We start from the raw sequence: 11336 nt of genomic DNA on the forward strand, positions 1-11336 counted from the left end.
GGACCTGAACATGTCACACTGCATATGTGGCAGTAGAGTGGTGATGAATCCTGAGGGGATACTGTATCTTCCATCATGTCTTCTTCAACTAGTAATGTGGAACCATCTTCGCCCTGCTCATATACAACTTCCATATTTTTCTGAAACCGATTCCTCGTTAACATCTTGCGATGGAAGCTCCCTTCGAGGTGCATTTGAAATGGCTTGTTACCTGTGGTTGTTACATTACAAATGGTGCATACGATAGACTGAGAGTTTCCAGGTTGCCTTTTATTAGTACTATTTCTGTCACCTTCTTGTGCCGACGCTTTCTTCGCATGTTTTTCGCTGTGCAGATGAATCTGATAGTTCAGCGGTCCTGTAAATGCTTTGCCACAAAGTTCACACTGAAATATCTGGTCTGGTAGTTCAAAAGTTGCCATTCCCTAAAAGGAGAAAAGCAAGTTAAGTTAATGTTTACATTGATTCTGCATAATCAAGGCTAAATATTTCTTCGTATCTTAAGTCATATTGAAAACTCCCTGAAGTGTAGCTCAGAGCCGGTTGATTTTGAGCTCCACTATTTCTACTTGAAATAATTATGGTGGCGTTTGTAGGGAACTGTTTGTTCCCTACAAACTTCACCTGAAGGGAGATAATCCGGCTTCATTGCTTACACAAAGCTCATCATTATCATTAAGGAAGATTCGTAAATTCTGCATGGACAATTGGAGGTCAGGTAGAAGTCAATACCAGAGCCCAATTAAGGAAAGGCTGTGGCTCCGGGCACCAGCTACGACAGGGGAGCCTCAAAATTTAGTTACATTCGGGCAAAAATTATATTACAAAAAATAACGAAAAATAAACTGAAATTAAAAAAGGAAATTAAAAGAAAAATACTTACATATAAAATAAAATAACATACAGCAAAACGTTCTCATATATACTGATACCATACACAATATCATATTTTTAACTACTGCATTATGAATCCCAAATTTAAAATGATTCTAAATAATTTTGGGTAAGACCTTTGGGTAAGAAGAGAAAAAAACCTGATGATGGAAAGATATACCGATGGAAGCGATATTTTAAATGAACGAGAAGTTAAGAAGGAAGTAAAATTGGATTACCACGGTCGTGCAGCCATCCACAAGCCACTAAATGACCCTGAGTAATGTCAGATGCCATCTAGCTTGGTTCTTGGACTGGAGACCATCTGCCATCTAGCCCGCCGTGGACTGGAAATCTGTGCTTTGGAGTGTGCTTTGAACACCAATGGAAATCTGTGCTTTGGAGTGAGGCGGCGCAGTAACATGGTCTACCAGTCTGACGGTCCTTCATGAATATGGCAGTTACCTGGAGAAAGCTACCTGCCACACCAAACTGTATCGTCCCGACAATGAAGTTTGGCAGATGCAGAGTGATTGTTTGGGGCTGTTTTTCATGGTTTGGCCAAGGATCACTGGTTGTTTGGACAAAACAATGAATGCTGAGGAATATCTAGACATCCTAGGTAGTAAAGCATTACCTACGTTGTGGCAGCACGTCGGAGAGGGCTCATACCTGTATCCGCAGGGCAATGTTCCATGTCATACTTGGAGCACATTTACAAAAGAACTGCTGGAGTTTTCCAAGGAGACTACAGACTGTCAAAAAGACTGTTGCAGCACATGTTATTAGTTTCGGTGCAGAGCGTGTACAATGTTTTCTCAAGCACATCTGAGAGGGAAAAGTTAGGCTTTTTGGTAAATAACGAATCAAAAAACATATCGTCCCAAATAAAACTAACATAACTAACATACCGTCTTGAAAAAAAAAAATCCCGATTCCCATGGGTTATCAATAGAAGAACTATGAAAAGACTCATTCAGCTTTCATCCTTGTTGAAACTTTTTTTTTTATTTGCCTAAGAATTCTTTTAATGGTCCAAACAAATAATCAGATAATTATCTGATTATTTGTTCTGTCCATTAGTCCCGACATCAGTTTTTGACTATAATCAGAAGGAGCCAAGTCTAAAGTAATGGGACATGGAAGCACTTCCTATTTCAGATCCCTTAAGACATTCATTTCTCAAAAAGCCACAATTATCACTGCAGCTGTTTGAGACCTAGTTGAGTGCCCTTCCTGGAGCGAGATGTAAACTTTGTTTTTGTGGGATGAAAACCAGTTCTGTCCATCATAGTAACTACGCGTGCAGCACAGTGGTTATAACTACCATCCTCCCGCACACTGGGGGGAAAAGACCCAGGTTCGAATCCCGTCAATGACGCGAGGAACTTTTATGGGCTTTTTCCACTCCGTGTGGCTGAGTTGGTTGGTCTCAGACGTAGAAAGTTTTGTTTCATCGGAAACTCGGATTTTTTTGTCCAGAAAAGCAAGCAAATCGACCAGACAACACACTCAGTTTATTGGCACAGTACACATGGCTAGATGAGTTTACGGGTGGCTCTGATTTGATAATTTTGTCTGCTGTAGCATTTGCATAATCTTTGTGATCGATGATATTGTGAATATTTTATAGACATTGCTTTACATAATCTGTACATAATTCCGACTGCACAATGACATCCTTCAAGTTGCTTACGCTGATGACCTTATTATCCTAATTTTCGGTTATTCTAGACTAGATCTGGAAAACAGGGCGAATAAAATCTTAGAGGATCTTAATATATGATGTTCTTCTCACAAAATAAAGATGTCTATTGATAAGACAAAGCAGATGCTGTTGAAAGGGAATCTAAATTTGAACAGACCTCCTAATATTAAACTGAACGAAGAAACAATTAAAACAACAAAAACTTATAAATACCTTGGCGTCGTTTTGGATTATCGGCTTAATTTCATTAGTCATGTTAAATTTATTTTGCAGAAAATTAAAACCTTAATTTGTAAAATTATTAAGGTAACTAGAAGCTCGTATGGTATTAAGTCTTCTACTCTTGGTTTGTATTACAGATGTATTTTTATTCCAATTGTCTGCTATGCTGCTGGGGCTTGGAGCTCTAAAGTTGTAAATTGTATGATTAAAAGGTATGTCACACAAGTGCAGCGTTTCTTTTTATTGGCTACCAGCAGATCTCGTAGAACTGTGTTCTTCGGTAGCGTTACAGGTATTATGTCATCGACTCCCAATACAATATGAGATAATGTTATATTACCTTCTATATTACAGAAGGAAAACTTTTCCAGTTAATTTGAGAGGTTTCACTGTGAATTTTGACATTCGGGAGAAGGATGATATTAAAAGAAATTGATCGGAGTTCTCTAGGGAGCGGCAAAATGATTGGGTGCATTCTGGACTAGGAAGAACAACTTAAAATTTTTATCTGAAGTCTCTGACTATAAGAAACAATGTGCTTGATTTATTCCTGGATTGTTCCCTACCTTTCTGATTACTGGTTATGGAAGTGTAAATTGTAAACTGTTTATCTTGGGACTGTCTGATACTTCTCTTTGTCAGTGTGATGCTCTCGAAACTGTTGAACATCTCATTTTTGATTGCCCATATTATGTAGATATAAGAAATGAATTGCAGCTGCTGACCAATGTTTATGTTGAACTCAATTGCCGGACTTTCTCATGAATAAGGAGAATTTGAATGCTCTCTCCTTGTTTGCTGAAGGATTATTCAAGCGTAAGAAGAGTATTGTTAATGTTCAAGTTACATAATCCTGTTATGGTTCTAAGCTGAACACTCTTTACGAGTTGACCCCTTGGATTTCCAGTTTGCTAAATCAATTTGTTAAGTAGTAACTGTGATTTAGATTTTTGAATTATTTTGTTTTGTATATAGAAATATCTAGTGAAGGCAGTAAACTTCGCTGTTTCACTAAGAGACAGATTTAGGATGTTTATTTTGTAAGATTGCAAGTTGAAGTATCATTATAAAATGTCTTGTGGAGGCAGTAAATTAGTCTGTTTCTCTCAGGGCTTGATTATGGATGTATATATTTTGTAAGATGTAAATGTTGCCTGCAGCAAGACTGCTGCTGAATTTACAAATGTTGTTTTGGATTTTAATTGTATATACTGTGGCAAGAAGAATGTTACAAGTCTTTGTAAAACAATTGCTAAGTTCAGTATGATGTTAATTGATATGTTGCTGAGGATGTCTATATTTGTATGATGTAAATGCTGCCTGCAGCAAGATTGCTGCTGAAATTACAAATGTTGCCTTTGGATTTCGTAGTATATGCCGTGGTAACAGGATTGCTACATGCCCTTGGTAAGATAATTGCCAAATTTAGTTTGCTGTCTTGCGACTAGAAAGCTGCTAGTTCTTAATGTTGTATATTATTGTTTTCAACAAGAATGCCATAAGTTTTGAGAGTTGCCTAACAATGTTTTATTAATTCTAATGATCCTAAAGGTGTAAAATGTAATCATTAATTATAAATAGAATATTTGCTTTCAGGTTGAAGGTTGCCTGATTTTGAATAGTACCTTGTAGCTTGAGTGACTTGTTTTCTGATCTGGTTGGCTTTTCTTCCCTATAATTAGGACATTGTAAAATTGATGTATGATTGATTATCTTGGATTTTATGTTCTCTAATTCTGGGTATATTGTTAATTTTTGTAAATCATTATCGTTGGGGTTAAATATTAGCCTTAGTGTATATTTGTGGGTTATTGTCCTCCTAAGTCTTGGAATATGTCGAAGATGTCGGTGGTTACTGATTTAAAGCTTGTTAATTGTTTAGTTATAAGTCCTGATGAGCTTCCAGAGTTGTATTATTTTAATTGTTATGCTGTAATATGTAACTGGATAGAGAAATTTATGTCCACCTGTCCTTCTCTTCTTTTAGCTTACTTTTGACCTTCTCTCTTCATCTTCCAGGGGATGCCTCTTTCTTTATCCCCTTCTTTTTATCTCTTTTCATCCCTCCCTATTTCCCATACTTCTCAAGCTACCTTCCTGCTCCTATTATTTTTGGAGTTTGCAGAATTTTCTGAAATCCTCCCTACGTGTCACCTCCTGTATTGTAGTCCTGGCACGCCTCCTCGTGGCCAAGGTTGGGAGTCAGGGAACCAAGTGTCCCCTGCCCACTTCGCAGTCAGTGGGCACTGACTGCGAAGTCGCCAGGTGCCGGAACTCAACACAACAACATACATACACATCTACATACATACATGCGCCGGCCTTGGCTTTGCCTTTCAGATGCTACTGTAGCTTATAGGAGAAACCCTGGAGACTGCAATCAAAACAAACACACCTTGACCTTGCACGTGACAAATCTTGTTTTAGCCTAAGCCATCTTTGCTTGAAATGCTAAACCAGAAGCTTTCCAAGTTTTTTCAATAGTGGGCCATATAATCAGAAGTTATGTGCGTGTGCGGTATGAATTTTTTTATTAGATTTATTCGTACAAAAGTATACAGTTGTAGTCCTAGTCTATTTTTATTAATAAGTATTTACGATACCGAACTATTCATGAGAACTGCGGTGTGTATATAAAAATCTCAGGTGGGCTACATACTGGGCTACATGTTTGACGTCCCTGACCTGGCCTAAACCATTGTGTTGTCAGTTAGCTGAGGCGGACTGGCCATAAGACTTACCGGGGAAACCTCGGTGGGCAGGAGACCAGTGTGATTTTCAATATTACACTTTGATCTCCGATACATTTTATTTGTTTTCCGCGGTAAGAATTTTTGACACAGTCCGCCCCTTTCGGTTAGGCATAACATAGAAATGAGCGCGTGCCCATTCGGTAAAGGGCATTGAAGCCATCTTGCAATAACTCTATCTTTTTACTCCCTAAATAAATATTAAGCATCTTTTTAGATGAAGATCTTAAAGCATCTTTTCAGATGAAGACCTTAAAGCATCTTTTTAGATGAAAAGTAAGATGAGATACTCCAAGAAGAGATTTCTCCTCCCATGCTTCCGAAGGTTTAGAGCTATTCCACAGATCATATCATTAAGTACCATCATATAATAGTAATTTATGGCAAAATTAATGGATATATATATAGTGATACCGAAAAGAGTGGGCAATACGGAAACTGAAATGAAACAAATTAAAATTAATGTCCCTCAAACACTTTTATTTTTTACGAAATCAAAGAAATTGCAATCTAAAATGAAACACTTTCATAGCTAGTAAACTGCATTAGCAAAACTAAAAGTAATCTTTCAATGTATCTCAAAGTAATAAATTTGTATGTTCTTAATTTAGAATTCCTTTTCCTTTGCAAATCTATTCACTCAGCACAAAATAACTTAAAGAATTACCATTTCGGATTAATAGTGAAGTATATTTTGCAGCAAACACACACTAATAGCAGTAAGAAAATTTACTCCCCATGCCAAACCTTTTTTTTTTTTTTTAATTTTGTTCAATAGTACAATTTTAATAAAATGTGGCTATACTAAATAAAGGTCTTCCTCACTTGAAAATATTGTATTTTAATTGGAATATATAAAATTCGTTGTAATATTCGAACTTATAAAAGTGGGCGAAATCAAAAACAATCTAAAAAATCTAATATAAAAACAGTTTTGGGATTATTATTATTATTAGCCATATGGTGCAAGGAAGCCTGAGGCTTATGCTGCAGCACCAGCAAAAAAATATTTCTGAGTTACCCTAAGAGAGAGAGAGAGAGAGAGAGAGAGAGAGAGAGAGAGAGAGAGAGTAGAAGGGAATCACCAAGTAAGAGAAGAATGATAATATCCAGCTCAGGACCCTGGGTGTGCCAAGCCCATACTCACCAGATGTGAGCCCCTGGGGTAATTAGATAAACAGCTCAGAAATAAGATAAGAACGTAATACTTGGAATAAAAATTTACCTAAGCTGAGTTTACAGTTTTCTTAAAGCAGTGAAATAGTCCTTATTGTGAGCATGGAATTCCAGATAAGGCCCAGGATCTGTTTAGATAAAATAATAATAATATTATTATTATTGTATTGTATTATTATTATTATTATTATTATTATTAGCCCTATGGTGCAAGGAAGCCTGAGGCTTATGCTGCACCAGCCAAAAAAAAAAAAAAAAATTCTCTAGTTACCCTGAGAGAGAGAGAGAGAGAGAAAAGTAAAAAGGAATCACCAAGAAAGGGAAGAATGATGATATTCAGCTCAGAACCCTGGGTGTGCCAAGCCCATAGTCACCAGATGTGAGCCCCTGAGGATGCTGGTATTCCTAATTTTTTAATTGGTACATCCTTACTAGCATATCATAATTTATTTCTCTGTCTTAGTCGCTCTGAAGTCCACTGATCTCCCCGCCCTTTTTTGGCTGATTCATTTTTATGCAAAGAAATCAAAAGACGCGTTCATTCATATTTGAACCATCAGATGTAAGAAAGCATCCCTAAAGTATAATTTTTTTTTTTTATCTAAAGAAGCTCCGAATTCCGGGGCTTATTTGAGGAATCCTGGTTTTCCTGCTAAGTTACATTATAATATAAATATTTTAAAAATCTGGTTTTAGTCAATGGTAAAGAGCTGTAGCCGCTACTTAAATAATATATACAGTAGTAGAAAACAGTCATGTGTGCATTAAAAATATTCACCAAGTAAAAGAGCAGTGAGAGTTCAGCGTCCCTGAAAGTCAAAGCTCATTTTGTTTCCTAATCATTTTATTTATTTTAAACGTTGGTAGAAAAGATTTTGTTGGAAAGTGAAAAAAGTAGAGGGGGGGGGGAGGATTATAGTATATATTGATTAAAATTTAAACAGTAGGGAAAAAAATTGGATTTATTTATTTGTTCGCGCATTACTTTTGAAACTTTTTTTCTTTTGCTGTTGATCTATTTTGCAAATCTAAATCTTCCGCTAAACTCTAATTTTAAAAACAATAATAATTAAAATTAAATTAAATTAAAAACAGTACATATATATAAATTTAAAAAACAACAACTTAATGATAAAAATTAACGGAATATTTACAGAACCTCTTGGATCATCTTTTTTGCGACAACACACTTTGAAAATCACTATTCTAGATAATTCTGAATTTTGGATATTTCTTAATTCCCATTAAGATATGGCTTAATTCTCTCAAAATCCCTCAAACAAAACAAAGATCATAAAATCATGTCTTTTTTCTTTCACTTATTAAAAATCTTACGTAACCAATTCGAAAAGTTTGTTAGTACAATAAATTTTGGATAATAATAATAATAGGTATACAAAAATTACGTTCGTCTCGTAATAATAGGTATACAAAAGGAAATTAGCCTAATATAACCAGTTGGAAGTAAAGAAAAGTTACTTACGTGGCAAGACAATTATGTGGTAATTTAAATAAGCAACACACGGTAACAAATACCGGAAACTAAAGCAGCCGGCTTTATATATATTAACCCAAAGTTCATTGTGAAAACTAAATTTATAATAGCTGTATAAACAAATACTTTCGATTTGCAGAAAGAATGAAAGCATTTTTTTGAATCGTGATCTTCCAGTCATTTAGTATTTTTAGTAATTCACGAGTCATTTAGTATTTTTTTGATAAAATATAAGTAAAATTATTATTGAAATAAAAATAAAAATGAAGGGAGAATTACCAAGATGTTTTTACACTCAAGCATGTTGATTATTCTATTATTTTTGTTCTAGGAGTAATCGATTCTATACAGTAATACCCCGACTTACGCGAACTCGGAGTTACGCGGTTCTTGATTTTTTCGTTTGGCAACACTGCCGCTCACTATCTTCAAGGTCGTTTTTCATATGCTATCGATATACGGTGCGACGGCGGAGAGTGAGAGCGAAAGATGAACAAAATTCAACTTTGCTGCCGCATGAGCTGCACACAAGAATTTGCATTCCAACTGTCATATTTATATGTGTACGTTCGAATTCTTGCTCAACTTTTGTCGGAAATTACATCGTTTTCACGAAGAAAAAAACTTTCCAGGCTTTAAGGTTTCCAAAGACCGATTGACAGTGATGGTTGGCGGGAATGCAGCTGGTGACTGCAAGTTAAAACCTCTCTTAATATATCGCTCCGAAAACCCAAGAGTTTTAAAAAATATATCTAAAATTAGCTTACCAGTGATTTGGAAATCAAATCATAAAGCTTGGATGACAGCTTCCGTTTTTGAGGACTGGTTTGGTCACCACTTCATACCCGAAGTCGAACGTTATTGCAAGTCTAAACAGATTCCATTTAAAGTGATGCTTCTTATTGACAATGCACCCGGTGACCCTCCTGCCACCCTAATTAATTTCGACCCACGTGTGAAAGTTGTGTTTTTGCCTCCAAACACAACCAGCTTGCTTCAACCGATGGACCAGGGAGTCATCAAAACATTCAAGGCCTATTACACGAGGCGTTCGTTTGCACGTCTGAATGAAGCTATGAGACAAAATACTTAGATATCTGTTAAAGACTTTTGGAAACAGTTCAATGTTTTAGATGCCGTAAGAATCATTGAAGAATCTTGGGATGAAATTCACAAAAAAAAAATTGAATGGTGTCTGGAAGAAACTTTGCCCATTTTTTTTCAAAAACGAGACGAAAACAACTCCAGAAACCGATCATGTCGCTCATGTGATAGAAGAAGTTGTTAATCTTGCCAGGCAATTAGATTTGGAAGTCAATGGTGATGATGTCAACGAGCTGTTGGATTCACATAGTCAGGAGCTGACAATAAATGAACTCATAGAGATGCGTGACCAAAACGTCACTGAAGTATCCGACACTCAGACCCAGTTCCACCAGAAAAGCACATGACAATTGCAAGCTTGACAGAAGGTCTCAGCTCAATTGAAAAGGGTTTAAAAATTTTAGAAAACATAGACTCCAACGAAGAACGCGTTATAGCTACAAAGCAAGGAATAAAAAAATTATTACCTTGCTACGAAGAAATTCTGCGTGAAAAAAAGAAGGCGCTGTGTCGTCAGACGAATTTGTTAAATTTTATTAAGCCATCGACATCGAAATAACTTTTTTACTAACTCATTTATTTTTTTAATACAGTACATATTTTGTATTAATATGTATAAAGAACTACAATTTTATTAAATATTTTTCTTCTAAACTAGTGTTTTTGTTAGTCCTTGGTCCCAATTCAACAAAATTTATATGTATTTATATGCAAAGTTGTACCCCGACTTACGCGAATTCGACTTAAGCGATTTTCGTCGGACCCACCTATCGCATAACTTCGGGGTTTTACTGTACAATAATAAATAAAATTAAGAATAATATATTTCGATGCACACTATCTTGCCAAAACTACCCGGAACCTTTAGGAATTTGTGAAAAGAATTGTTGGTATTGAAAGACAGTTCACAGTGTATGTTAAAAGAAGTAACATGTAGTATTTCTTGGTAATATTTAAGAAATATGATAATATTTATTTAAGTAATATTTAAAACCAAGGCGGTATAATTAAAAAACACACTAATAAATCACACAGAAAGTCACTGGAAAAATTCCATTATGAGGGAGATAATTAAACTGACCACAGTCAACTCACTCCTCCCAACTACAGTCCTCTTACTCAAGGAAAGATCACGTGCCGAACCAGGACCAAGGGAGGAAACTCGTTTCCCGATTTTAAACCAGCACGGGGGGGGCGTGTTTACCGATTTTAAACCATCATCGAGGGGGGGGAGAGAAACCTTTCTGAATTTATTCCGAAAAAAACACCATTGAAGCTTCACGATTTGAAGAACGCTTGAAAACAACTACACTTACAAAACCACCAGTAATGACATTAGTTCCATCTACATCCTTAACAGGAACTTAGATTGAAAAATCAGAATCATGTATACTTGACTGGAGTGATATTGGTAAGTGGCCAGTACCTCTGAATAATAGTCAACTAGTCTTTATGATTGATTAAGGTCCAAATGGGGTTATTAACTATGATTTTCCTCTGGATGAGAATAATAGGCACTTTTCTGTGTCATACTACACTCAGAAACTTTTAAATGGTGAATTAATCGACCGTCGTTGGCTGGTTTATTCTAAAAATCTTGACTGTTTTTTGCTTCTGTTGTAAGTTGTTTTCTGATTCAAAAAACAAATTTTCAAGTATTGGATTTAAAGACTGGAAGAACCTTTCTACACTGATAAGAGAATATGAATTTTCAACGAAACACATAGAGTCACAAAGGAAATGGATTGAGTTTGAAAATCGTTTAAACAAAAATCAAACACTTGATAAGGAATTGCAAAAATCGATCGCGAAAGAAAAATTACATTGGCGCGGTGTACTAGAACATATTTTAGCTATCGTACAGTTTCTGGCACAGAAAAACATGGCTTTCCGTGGTAGCGAGGAAAAGCTGCTTGCTCGAAACAACGATCACAGTTTCCTCAGGATTCTGCTCTGTCTCCAGATCTGTTTCTAGGGGCTGCCCTCAGGGCTCTGTTCTTGGCCCTGT

Source organism: Mastigoproctus giganteus, chromosome 14 (genome assembly GCF_048544385.1).
Source record: "Mastigoproctus giganteus isolate SK-2022 chromosome 14, ASM4854438v1, whole genome shotgun sequence".
Lineage (NCBI taxonomy): Eukaryota > Metazoa > Arthropoda > Arachnida > Uropygi > Thelyphonidae > Mastigoproctus > Mastigoproctus giganteus.